We start from the raw sequence: 14,180 nt of genomic DNA, 5'->3' as shown, positions 1-14,180 counted from the left end.
CTGCAGCAAGCAACCTCCCTGCTCACTTCAGTGCCTGGCTGCCGGCCGCCATCTTGGCTGACAGTTAATTTGCATATACTCACTAATTAGCCAATGAAAAGGGTAGCGGTCGTACGCCAATTACCATGTTTCTCTTTTATTAGTGTAGATACTGTTGAATACACTGATGAAGAATGTGACATGTTCATTCCTGTTCAGAAAGTGTAAAAACTGGAATGCTAGATGACCTTTGGAAGTTCTTGGCAGTTATATGATTTTACATTTACATTTTGTAGAAAAACATACAGAGTAGATATCAAACTGTTTTTGAAGTGGGTTGATAGCTAATTTTGTGGGTTGTTTTGAACATTGCTCTACTGGGCAGAATACATTAGCATTCATCTTAGAAAGGAGGTGGCAGCATCCCTATTTCTGTAATTCCAAGGCAGGTATAATCAGTTCATTGGGGGAAATAACAAGCTAAGGCCTGAAACAAACTTAACTGAACTGACTAGCCTCATGCTAGGCAGTTGAAAAATTCCCGAACAGTGGCTTGTTGATTCCTGCTCAGAGATGAGATTTTGCTCTGAAAAAATGAATCTTTTGCTAATTCTAGTGTTGAGTCCTGTTACATAACCCATCTCAAGGCCAAATTCAGAGATGGATCTGCTCAATAGAGAAAAAAAAGGGGGAAGTATAAAGATTTCCTTTATGCTACCATCCTCTCCATTTGTGAAGAAAGCTACCTGTGTCTATCGGTCATTTGTTATTTATACAGTTTGGGAGCCTCACCCCACTGGGATCCAAAATTTTTCACCCACACTCATTTTATTCAGAAGCGACTATAGCTCTATTCTTCAGAGACCTGGACACCAATCAGTTACTGTGAAAGCCTATTTGTATTGCTCCCTTACTCATTTACGGGCATAAAATAATCTGATGTGTTCTTTTTAACCCAAGGGCAAACATTTTAAGCCTGTGCTGTTTGATTAATATCAGATTCTGACTGAGGAATCTGTTGACTAGGGTACCACGCATTCAAATATCTCTTGCTCAAATATTCAATAATGAAAATATTTCTATTATTTCCAGTATGATTCTGGAAACTTTTATCTTTTTCTACCTGCTCAAAGAGCCATGCTCTTAAGTAGGAAATGTGTAAATCCCTATTCTGATTATTAAGTTCACTGCAGATAGTGTAAAAGGGAAGGTTTACAAAAAAACCAAAACAATCAGGTGATAATTAGCCTATGAAAGATAATATATTAAATTATTTCATCATCTATTAAAAAACAAAAGTAATTTAAATGTGTTATTTCCAGCACTTAATTACTTTTGTAATAGAAATGCTACACAAGAAAAAAATAGTAGATGTGTGCTTATTTAGAGTTGTATTTATCCATTCTCTTAGATATTCACTATCATAAATGTAGGGAGCGAATCTCTACTCAATTTTTTTTCTTAAAAATGTTAATGAAGTCAAGCAAATGAAATTTAACAGTTGTTAATAGTTGATAGTTTTTTTTAAAGGTTATCAATAGTCCCTTTAAACTGTCCAGTAAAATATTAATACATGGAATTTTAATTTATTGGTAATAACAAAGAGAACCTTATTAGGGTAACAATAAGAATATCTTTTTCTTTAGGAAGAACAAATAATAAATGGAAGATGCATCTGAGGAGCATATGCTGTAAAACTCTTAAAGCTCTTAATTTGAAAAAATTGAGTCTTTCATTTAAGAACTAGTGGCCCATTGCACGAATTCATGCACATTGAAAGGAAATTAATTAGAAAAAATATTTTAATATTGCTATTTGCCCTTTCTCTATAATAGAAGTGTCAACCAAATTCATGACTGACAATGACAGATTGAAACACATGTGTGCGATTGGTGCCAGCAAGAGCTTTATATGTATCATGCATTCAAGAGTAATAGATCTGCTTTTTGAAAACTATAAAAACGAGATGGTGGTCATTCTCAGCAGACATTTAGTAAGCATCAATAAGTGCTCCACTCTACTGAAATTCACAAATACTATGGGCATATACTATTTCAATGTATACAGTCCTACACTATTGTGAAGTTAAAAGCATCAATAAATTGAGAAAAAGAAAAACAAATGAAAAGATCAGGTGGACGAAGGAGCAAAGAAATTGAAAAATCTGCAGCCAGGACAATGAACACCTGAGTAATCAGGACTGTCTTTGCTTAACTTCAAACAAGAATTCTTGCTTCGTGTATGATTAATTTGAAGATTTAGCACCAATTTCTTGATCTCACTGCTGCAATGTAAAATATATAACTTTTAAATCCATTGACATAATATAATATCATAGAAAAGAATCAGTACAACAATATCTCTATATATAAAAACCTAAGTAACCGGAATAACCTGAATGAGCGGTTGACCAGTTGCTATGACATGCACTGAACACCCAGGGGCAGACGCTCAATGCAGGAGCTGCCCCCTGGTGGTCAGTGCACTCCCACAGCCAACCTCCCTTAGTCCCTCTCCACAGCCGGCAAACCTCCCGCGGTCCTTCCCTCATGCCTCCCCCCATCCAGCAGGCCCTATCTGGCAGATGGCAGGCCCTACAGCTGGCAGGCCTCGGCCAGAAGGGCCCTGGGCCCTAGCCGGCAGGCCCCCAGGCCCCGGCCAGCTCAGCCCTGCCCCAATCAGGACTGGGCAAGACAGCCCCAATAGGCCCTGACTGCCAGCCAGGCCTAGGCACCCAACCCGTGCATGGATTTTGTGCACTGGACCTCTAGTTAAATAAATAAAAATGCTTACACAGAAATAAATTCATAGTGTCCTTTGAACTTCCAGGTATCTTGGAATCCAAATACATTGCTAAAGAATGTTTGTGATAAGTAAAGTTATTGATTGTTATGCTGAGATCATAAAATGAGTAAAAATTGTGTATGTGCGTGTGAATTACCCAGTACTGAATCTTATCCTCAGATATGCATATGCCTTTTGCTCATATTGCTGTTATATTAACAATGCTTATGATATTTCATGAATGAAATGAGCTTTCAAAGAGCCTGATATATACCACTCAAAGTTTGGCTATAGATTTTAAATAGTTGGGATTTCTCATTAAAACTCAAAACTCCACAATAAAAGAAAATGCCTCAAAACATTTGATTAACATGTATATACATACATATATGTCTGTGTGCATATATACATTAAAACTCATGCCCTAACTGGTTTGGCTCAATGGATAGAGTGTCGGCCTGCAGACTGAAGGGTCCCAGGTTCAATTCCAGTCAAGGGCATGTACCTTGGTTACGGGCACATCCCCTGTAGGGGGTGTGCAGGAGGCAGCTGATCGATGCTTCTCTAGCCTCAATGTTTCTAACTCTCTATCCTTCTCCCTTCTTCTCTGTAAAAAAAATAAAAAATCAATAAAATGTATTAAAAAAACTCATTTATTTATATCCATCCAATATAAAATGGATCTAAATTACTGATTAAGTTGTAAAATTGCCTAATATGTCATTGCTGGACAATATAAATCTTTTATTTTTTAAATATTATTTTATCATCTATGAATAATTTTTATTGTAGATATGGCATCTGTTCTACTTAGACCAAAGGCAAACCTCATAATTACTTTGGGTAATAACTTCCTTCTGCTACAAAATAGCAGGACAATTGCACCTCCAAATCAGGGCTGCATTTGCTAGTAAACTCCATGTTATATGATTGGCTGCTAAGAAGGCAGATTTGTGCTAAAGTTCCCATGAACATTATGTAATTGAATTTTAGACAAAGTGGTTGATAGAATACCATTAAGGACTAAGGCAATCACATACTTAAACTTTATAAAGCACTTATTAATTAAAAACTATTTGCATAGATGAATGAGTTTACAAATATCTTGACTTTTTATGTTAAGAAATGTAGTGGCTCACCTCAGTTTTAAAGATATAAGCCTTTTTGAGTATACCACCTCTCCAAGGTCAGGTAGGCAAAAATACAGGTATGATTTTTAAGTCACAGAACTTCCCATTATTGGCAAATAACTATGTAGAAAGTGATGTAAAAACCATCTAAAGTTAATATCTAACTGGACAAAGTTTAGAAAAGAAGGAAGAGTGCTTCAGTTTATAGAAATTTTCACAAATCTGAAACCAGACTTCCCAATAGTTTTGAAATAAAATAAGATGATTAGGTAGGAATACACACCACTTTTGAGACTCTCCTCACCAGCTCTAAGCCACAAGTAAATCTGTAGCTCCTCCTTGAGATTTGTGCCTAAGTTCCAAGATATAAATATATACATATATGTCTGTAAGTCTATACTCATGTGTATATATTTAGATATATGGTATATCTATAAATGTATGAATATATATTTTTAGCATTGATAAAAATAAACCTCAAAATAACTTTCATGTTTGCACTAAATGCTCTTGGTTAGAAACTTCAACTCTTACCCAGTATCTATCTCTTTACCCACTATTAGAATATCAAATATCTCTACCAATTATTACATGTCTTATAGTTTTAAGAACTGGAACTCTAAGAAATATACTTTACTAATTATGGAAAATATATTTAATTTTTACATTAACATCACAGAAATAGCTACAACACATGTTTCTCCTTTCCTTCTGAGAACTCAACAGAAGTACCTCTGATTTCCATGTTCCCATCAACAGTCTCTTCAAGGCAACCTAGACTTTTTCTATCATAAACTTCAATATTCGCAGTCTCTCCTCATTACCCAATTCCAAAGAAACTTGTGTAAAATATTTGATACATAAGCACCCCACTTTTGAGCACCAAATTCTGTGTTAGTTTGCTGGGGCTGCCAAAACAAAAGGATGGCTTAAAACAACAGAAATTTATTTTCTCATAGCTCTGTAGGATAAAAGTCTTAAATCCAGGTGTCAGGAAGACAATGTTCCCTTTGAAAACTCTAGAAAAGAATCCTTCCTTGATCTTCCAACTTCAGGTAGTTCCAGATACTTCTTGGTAGAAGAATAGTGTTGTGTATGTATTCTCATGGACCATCGGACCAAAGTATTCACTGATGCCAGAAACAGTACAGGTTCACTCAATTATTTTATATATGGCACCATAATTGGCACATAGTAAAGATGCAATAAATATCTAGTGAAAAAAATGAATGGTGCTGTGAATAATGCAAATACAATTGAGATAAAGTAGAAGATGTCACAGATCAAAAGCTTACAAAGTAGTGAATGAGGTGGCTATACCCACAGATAAATATGAAATAGAACATAATTAATAGTCCACCATCTTAATGGTATTTGTACAATATTATGGGAACACAGAAATAAGACAGATCACCTTCATTCATTTATATTTGTGTTTGTTTCCAATTAGATCTAAAAGAATTCTTTTGTAATGTGGTTGCTTATATTATCTCATTATGTGGATACCTGCTTTCTGAAGAGAACATGGGGCAAATCAACTGTCATTATAATACATTTTTAGTGCTGATATCAGGATTATCTCAGACATCGGACTGGCCTTTTACAAAATAATTATTTTTTTTCATACTTATCCTACCATTAATGTTTACTTTATACTATGATAATATTATGTCTTTCTGGTATAATGGTCTGCATTATTCTTATTCCAAACTTTAACCTCTTCTACCTGAATACTACAGAATTACACAAGAACTAATCTTACCATTTCCCCTAAAGCAAAGACACCATATAAATCTGATTTTCCTCTTAGGCCCACGCAACTTTAATGAACAAGATTTACTTACCAACTACTCTATTGAACAATGAGTAGGTGTAAAAGTAATTAAAGAGACAGCTTTTGAACAATTAAGTGTATATACCTATATATGAGCTCTTCAAATGAAAGAAAATTAACTCCTGACTGATGTGGTCAATGTCTCTAATTCTCTCCAATTTGGATATGTCTTTGGTTCTTATGTGAGGTTACTTTTTCTGGTCCTTACACAACTGAATTACCAGTTTGTGTTACAATCCTAACATCTTCTAATCTCATATAATTTATGTATTCTAATACGAGGTTTAATGCTACAGAAATAGAGATGTGTATTAGTATATACACAACATTAATAAATGAGAAATATATTAATTTAGATTAAATAGCATATAATACAATTTAATTTTATATGCATCTAGCAGACTTTTATTTTCCTTAATAGGTGGCATGCCTTCTTAAAGATGAATCATTCTTAGAATATATCATTCATTTACCAGAAAGTTATACATGACTCTTTTAAAATATTCTCAAGCAAAATAAGTCTTTCAAAAATCTAAGGTAGAAAAATTAGCAAATGTTTTGTTTCTGGTTACTATAGAAAGAGGAAAACAAATCTTACTATATTTAATATAGTCATTGCAAAGCAACAAGCAGCAGCTGCATTTACAGGAAATGCTTTCAAGTGCTTTGCTTAAAACTTTTTTTAATTTTTATCAAAGATGCTGGTCAATACTTTATAGCTTTTCTGAGCTTATGCATTCTGATCAAAATTCGGAATATAAAAGATTAAACTTCTCAACTAATTACATGCCTGAAGGCACATTAACAATGCAAGTGTCAATGCTCTGTTAAAAATTCATTTCGCATTTTTAACACAGTCCTGATAGCAAAACTTTGAAGGCAACAAAGTGGAAAGAGTTATATTCTTATTTTAAAAGATAGCCTAGGAACCTTGAGAAATTGGGACTTCATTATTTCATATTATGGAAAATATCAGAGGTGGTATGAAATCAAAATGAATTTTTACATACTTAAAAATTTCATGGATCATTGAACTTCAGCAAGAAGGACCTTAAGAATCTTTTGGTCCCACCTTTTCATTCCATTACTGAAGTTATTAAAGTACTGCATAGAAAAATATGGACTTGTACAAGAGCAGACAGAGAGAGAGAGTGAGATCTAAGACTCAGAACTATTAACTCTTAACCACAGAGCTTTCCACAGTATCATTGCCTTTTAACACTGCAGACCTATTTTTAATGTTTGAAATAGATACTGCCTGTTACATGAGGTAAGTTGTGTCCCCTGAAATATTTAAAAGTTGAAGCTTTAACCCCTAGTATTTCTAAATGTGACTGGGTTTAGAGATAGGGTATTGAAAGAAGTGACTAAATTAAATTGAGGCCTTTAGGGTGGGATGTAATCCAAACTCACTGGTGTTCTGATAAGAAATTTAGACTCACAAAGAGATACCAGGGGTATGCACACACAGGGGGAAGACCTAGCAAGGACACAGGAGAACGCAGCCATCCCCAAGAATATCAGTACTATTCATGGAGAAAATAGATAGATGATAGGTAGATAGATGATAGGCAGAGAGTTAATAGATATATAGATGATAGATAGATAGATGATATTGACTCATTTTGCCTTGTGAAAATATATAAATCTTTTAGGATGAGAAATAAACACTTGCGGTCTTCTAATGTATTGATCATCAGTGTTCACCAACATATAGACATGCATTATGAAAATGAATTGTTCTCTGAAAATTCATTTTACTCTATTGTGTGAGTCAATATAGATACAAGTACAGTATCTTCTTGCTAATATATGGAATGTAGACATATTTAATTATGTGTTCTTCCTGTTTTGAAGTAAAAATGTTAATATTTTCACAAAATGTATTATAATGTAGTTTCCTTTTATTTGACCATGAGAATAAGCAAATTTTACATTAGGATACTAATAAGGCTTCTTTAGTAGATGCATCATTTATATTTTATTGCCTAACAACTCCCACAGTTAACCGACTAAAAAACAAACTATCTCAAAAATGTCAATTCTGTGGATTGGGAATTGGGGCAGAAGGCAGCTGACATGGCTTGTCTCTTCTCCAGGCAATGTGGGGAGAGCTTACTCATGTGCTTGCTGTCCGAGATAACATTTACTATACCACACACGAGACACAATGAATCTATTGCTTCCAAACTAAAATGACCTTATGAGAATCACCTGTGTATATGAAGATTTTTATAAAATCACTTTCCTTCTTTTTAGCTATCTGCATTTAAAACATAAAATAGTTTTAAAACAAAACAACAATAAATAAGTCATCCAGTAATAGTATCTAGAAATTTTATAAATTAAATGTTAGTTTTCCATGACTAGATTTAATCAGTAGAGATTTCTCAAAGGGACATGGAATCCTAAATGTTGTCATTTGAAATACAACATTAATATGTTCAATAAGAATAAACAGTAAGTTTCACCCTCTGCCTGAGAATTGGGAATGGCGTGGTGAGGAGGGTGGGTATGTGCCAGGATTCAGTTTTAATTGTGTGAGCCTTTGCTATATGTGACCACAATGAGGAGCACCCTTGACTCCTGCTAACTTCAGCCATGGTTGGCTCATTATATTTCTTTCATACATGGCTGTTGGCAGAAGCAGACATAACATTTTAACATGCATTGAGCCTGCTTCAAGCATTTTAATTGGCTTAAAATAGTTGGTAGCATCTTTTACTGTATTAATTTATTGCTTCAGCTTCACTCAACTGAAACCTTTGCCAGATGGTAGTGCAACCACTGCATACTGAACAGGAGATTGAACATGTTTATATGATGCAAATGTCTCTTTTTTATTAAGTATTCATGAACTTTCTCTTAATGATTATATTGAGAAAATACCATGAAGGTTGAGATTTGTGCCTTGTGAAAATTAATAATCTAATTTTGCAAAAAGATAGTTTTGTTTGAAAGGTATAGAAAACATGGCTTTGGAGCAGATACTAACAATCATAAAGAAAGAATATCCCTTCGATGGTTTTCTTTTGTTCAAATTCAATGAAATTCAAAAACAGTAACCTTAAAATTAAACACCCCTCATAGTATGGAATAAGAGAGCATAATGTTTGTTTATGCCTTAACTTTAAAGCATTCCATGTTTATTCATTTAGTTCTGGAAAACACACCATGCAGTAGTTATATACTAATAGTGTGTTTCACTGTAGCATTAGCTTCATATCCTATATAATAAAAGGCAAATATGCAAATTGTCCCCTCGACCAGGAGTTCGACCAGAAGTTCAACCAGGGGGTGGGGCTGGCTGGCCAACCACCTGTGGCCTCTCCCCCTGGCTGGCCCCACCCCTGATAAGCCCCCACCACCCTGATCAAGGACGGGGTGGCCAGCCAACTGCCCATGGTCCCTCTCCTGGCGGCCCTACCCCTGATACCCCCCACCCCCATTGGAGGTGGGACCATCTGGACCCCACCCATGCACAAATTCATGCATTGGACCTCTAGTTGTTCATATAAAAAATAATAAGTTCTTCTCAGGGAAAACTTGACACTCCAAAATCTATTTATCTCTCTCTTTCTCTCTCTCTCTTTCACACACACATGAAGGGCACAAGAATAGCATCGAAGCTATTTTCAATTTCAATCAATCAAAATTTTGTAGCTTTTAGAATCTATTGCTCAATGCTACACATAAGCAAATTAAATGCAAATTATATTGGCAGCGCTTAAGAGAAGCAAACTGTGTGCTCTTGAATACCTTTATTGCTGAAAATATATCTACCTTTCATCACATGGGCAAAATATGGATTCAAAAATGATCTCTATACATATTTATAAGTTGTGCCCAGATGGCCAGGGTCAAAACACTCCCGGCTGAAACGCGTCCTAACTACTGCAAACATTTGTGTACTGTCTGACAATATGTGTCTTTATGATATGGTCCATTAACCGTACATCGGGCATCGCTGCTGGGATCTCTGCCCAGAGGCAGAAAGTTATCTCAAGATATTTGCTTATAGGTATTTCACCTGCAAGCCTTGCCTTGTCAGGGAAAAAATAGGACACATCCTAGTAACAGAAACTAACTTTTAGGGGCCCAAAGAAACAAGAGAAGTTAAGGTTTATAAAAATGAATCATTTTCATTTAAAAATAATAGTGTGTTATTACATATAAATTGCATTAAAACAAAAGCATAGATTTATTGAGGAGGATTTATATTATTAATAGAGAGTGTATGGGAGGGAGACAGAGAGGGAAAGGGGGCACTTATATATCTAAGAGAAGGTGTTTTACAAATTCATAATTGTCACAGGGTCATGATTTCAAACTAAACTTGATCTCTTTACTAGAGAGTTCACTTATTCCTGGTCAAGCATGACATGTTTTGAAGTAAAAAGCTTGTCAGACTTTGTCTTAAAACTAAAAAAATTAGTCATTCTTCTTATTAATATCACTTTATGTTTTCAAATCCCAAGTGATTTATAAAGCAAAGAAAAAAAATGCACCCAATTAACTATGCATTTTCCTTTTTCTTTCTGTTTCTGCTATCTGCCAATAGTGCTATCCTACAAGTCTCAAGATTCTGAAATTCTTCCATCAAAGTATTTGAAAATAATTATAAAAGTGTATACATTCTTTTGTTTTTCTACTAACACACATTGTTTTCAAGCTTCCCAATTTGCTTAGGTTTTGTAATATTCTGTTGGGCTACTAAGTGACAAAGAATTATGGCCCTATAATTCATAAGTCTAGGTTTCACAAAATCAGTTTTGGAGTGTGTGTGTGTGTGTGTGTGTGTGTGTGTGTGTGTGTGTGTTTTAAATCAAAAGCGGGGTTTATTTTCCCACCAAATACAAAATACATGCTCCAGCCAATGGATGAAGGGTAAAATCAGGCCCCACAGATACTCTTGGTTAAATCAATTATAACTTTCTACAAGGAAAAAAAATGTTTTGCTTTTTTTTTTTTAATGTTCCTAAGCATTTAGGAGCAGATGAAAAAAAAAATCACATATTGAATGGTCTGTGCTTTTTTTTAATGCATTCAGGTGTTGCCTCTTCTGTGCAGATGAGGTCTTGGTAATAGTTGTGCAGCTGCACTGACAGCGCCATCTCCATGCCACTAAGTGGTTTTATAATCTAGTACATCTGTCTGCTTTCAATCTATAAGGCTACAAGAAGAGCTGAAGCCCTAGCTGGTTTGGCTCGGTGGATAGAGCGTCAGCCTGCGGACTGAAGGGCCCCAGGTTTGATCCAGTCAAGGGCATGGTACCTTGGTTGCGGGCACATCCCCAGTGGGGGGTGTGCAGGAGGTAGCTGATCAATGTTTCTCTCTCATCGTATATATATATATTTTTTTTTAAAAAAAAGAAGAGCTGAAAAGATCTGAATTAAATTCTTCAAACCTTGAGTGCCTACTACTTGCTGGGCATGCATTGGGTACTGGGCAATGATTCTGCTGGTTCGGAAAAACATAAATGGTGTGACAGAGGCGAGTTTTCCTCCCAAGCGACAGGAGGGTGTTTGCTGGGAATGAAGAGAACCAGTTTCTCCTCTACTTCTACCACCTGGGGTCGCTATGGAACTCAGGCCCTGGGAACAGATGCTGTGTCTCTTCTGACAGGTCCTGCCCTGGAAGAACCAAAACCAGTTTCTAAACAGCTGAGGAATTTGTTCCACAGTCCACATAGTGATATGTCTCCAAGGAGCTCTGGGTCAAGGGGTCAAATGTATGAAATCTCTGCTGAAGTTCTCATGAAGATCACTACGTTGTGCGCCTGGATAGCAGTAATGTGCAGAAGGAGTACACAGAAAAAAATGGGCCTCCCATCTCCACTTGCACCATGAAAATGCACCAGAGGCTCCCTCCAAGGTGCAATGAGGGAGATGTGAGTTGTCACACATGACCCAACCACTGTGTTCATGTAATGAACTTGACTGCACAGGCTGGTGACTGCCGCGGAGTAGACGTTGGATTCTGATTTTCAGGGTGGCCTTGATGGAGAGGATTATAAGGGAGTCTATCTAGCTTATTAATGAGACTTTCTTTGTTTTTTAATTATCTTTATTGTTGAAAGTTCTACAGATGTCCCTTTGTTTGTGGGTTTTTTCCCCCATTGATCTCCTCCACCCATACCCACTCCCCCCAGGCCTTCACCACACTACTGTCTGTGTCTAAGGGTTATGCATATAAGTTCCTCAGTTAATCACTCCTCTCCTACCCCCAGACGCCACCTTCCCTCTGAAATTAGTCAGTCTGTTCCATGCTTCTATGTCTCTGGGTCTATTTTGTTTGTCAGTTTATTTTGTTCATTAGATTCCACATATGAGTGAGGTCATGTGATACTTATCTTTCTCTGACTCCCTTATTTTACTTAGAATAATACTCTCCAGGTCCATCCATGCTGTTGCAAATGGCAACTTCTTTCTTTTTTACAACTGTGTAGTATTCCGTTGTGTAAATGTACCACAGCCTTTATATCCACTCATCTGCTGATGGACACTTCAGCTGTTTCCGAATCTTAGCTGTTAATGTAACTTTCATCACTCTGATGCCATCATCATCCATAAGGACTGAATGTGGAAATAAGAAGAAAACCACCAAACCAAATGCCAGGAGACAGAGCAGGGCAGGCAGGAGGACATACTGCTTAGTCGTATGAGGGCACAATCTCTGATCACTTGTAGGATCAAAGCCACCAACTCATTTACTTGTTCTACTGGGATGTAGCCTGTACTTTGGCACACCCACCTGGTGAGCTCCACCTATGGGCACTGGGCAATGGCTTCTCCCTGTTTTGATCATCCAGCATATCCTGTCATCTTTCTTTCACTTGTAGGAAGGAGGGCGAGCAGAGGCCAAATACTGGAACCCCATGGTCAGGATGTGCTACCTGTGTCATGTCCTACCCCTTGGGTGCTCGGATCCGCCTGCACACAGTGTATAAGTGCTGAATGGCAAGCTGGCCGAGACTGTGTTTTCTTGTAATCAATTCACTGAGCTATAATTTTCATAAAATAAAGTGCACAGATTTGAAATTTAGAGATCAATGTGTATTGACAAATATTTGTCTTTATTTAAGTATCACCTTAATCAAGACCCAGAAATTTTCCATGATCTGATTTTTTTTTATGTACACTGAGTCTATTTTTATCTGCTCCTCAACCCTAGGCAACTATTAACTTGATATTTTTTATTAAATTTTAGTTCTGCCTGTTCAAAACTTAATATTAACTGGAAACATACAGTGTACATTTTGTTGTGTCTCAAGCTTCTTTTACTCAACCAAATTATATTTGTCATGCTTTAGAAAAGCAGTAGTTTTCTCCTTTCAATTGCTTGGTGGTATTCCATAGTATAAATTTATCCATTTACCTGAAGAGACACAGTTAGTTTTTTGACAATTTTTGGTTATATGATTAAAGCTTATGTGAACATTTCTGTACGTGTATTTTCATTCCATTTGGGAAGATACTTAGAAATGAAATTATTGGGTCATTTCTAGGAGTTTACCTTTATGAGGAAATGTCAAGCTGTTCTTCAAATTTTTATTATTTTATACTCTTACATCCTCTGATACATTTTATATTAACCTTCTCTTTAATTTTAGACATTCTTGGGAGGGCTCTGAAATTGCATCTCATTTCAACTTTAATTTTAATTTCCCTAGAGATTAATCATGTCAAGTGTCTCTTCATTGGCCATTTATTCCTTTTATTTAAAAGCCTTTAAGTAATTCTATGTGGTTACTGGATTATTTGCCATTTTGTTGATGATTTAAAGATATATATGCATCTTTATCTACCTATGTATCTATGTATATCTTGATGTTATTCTGGATACAAGTTTTTATCACATATTTATAGGGCAAATATTGTACCGTTGTATCCTTCTACTGTATAGGGCTCTTTTCTTTTTATTAAGAGTATCTTTTAAAGAACTGTTTTTAATTTTGGTAAGGTCTGATGCATTATTTCTGTTTCTTTCATTGTTAGTGTTTTGTATTCTACCTACTATATTCCCATTGTATTTTTCTCTTTCTTTATTGATTAAGGTACATATGTGTCCTTATGCCCCCATTGCCCCCCCACCCCTTATGCCCTCACCCCCCTGGTGTCTGTGTCCATTGGTTAGGCTTATATGCATGCATACAAGTCCTTTGGTTGATCTTTCTCCCTTACCCCCACCCTCCCCTACCTCCCTCTGAGGTTTGACAGTCTGATCGATGCTTTTCTATCTCTGGATCAAAGGAACTCCTACCATTTGCAACAGCATGGATGGTCCTGGAAAGCATTATACTAAGCAAAATAAGTCAGAGAAAGATAAATATCACATGATCTCACCCATTGTGTTTTTGTTTCTGGAACCTCAATAATTTATATGTGTTCCATCTACACTTAATTATTTTTAATTATATGAGATCCTGGGCCAGATTTATTTATATTTGTTTA

General features: G+C 36.0%; 1 pseudogene; it reads right to left on the bottom strand.

Annotated features, from left to right (window-relative positions):
* Positions 1-11,382: 11,382 nt before the first annotated feature.
* On the bottom strand, positions 11,383-12,606 carry LOC102262006 (annotated as a pseudogene).
* Positions 12,607-14,180: the final 1,574 nt, after the last annotated feature.

This window comes from Myotis brandtii, unplaced genomic scaffold (assembly GCF_000412655.1).
Source record: "Myotis brandtii unplaced genomic scaffold, ASM41265v1 scaffold53, whole genome shotgun sequence".
NCBI classification, from domain to species: domain Eukaryota; kingdom Metazoa; phylum Chordata; class Mammalia; order Chiroptera; family Vespertilionidae; genus Myotis; species Myotis brandtii.
Note: the sequence above shows the minus strand (reverse complement) of the source record. Positions and strands in the feature narration are given on the sequence as shown.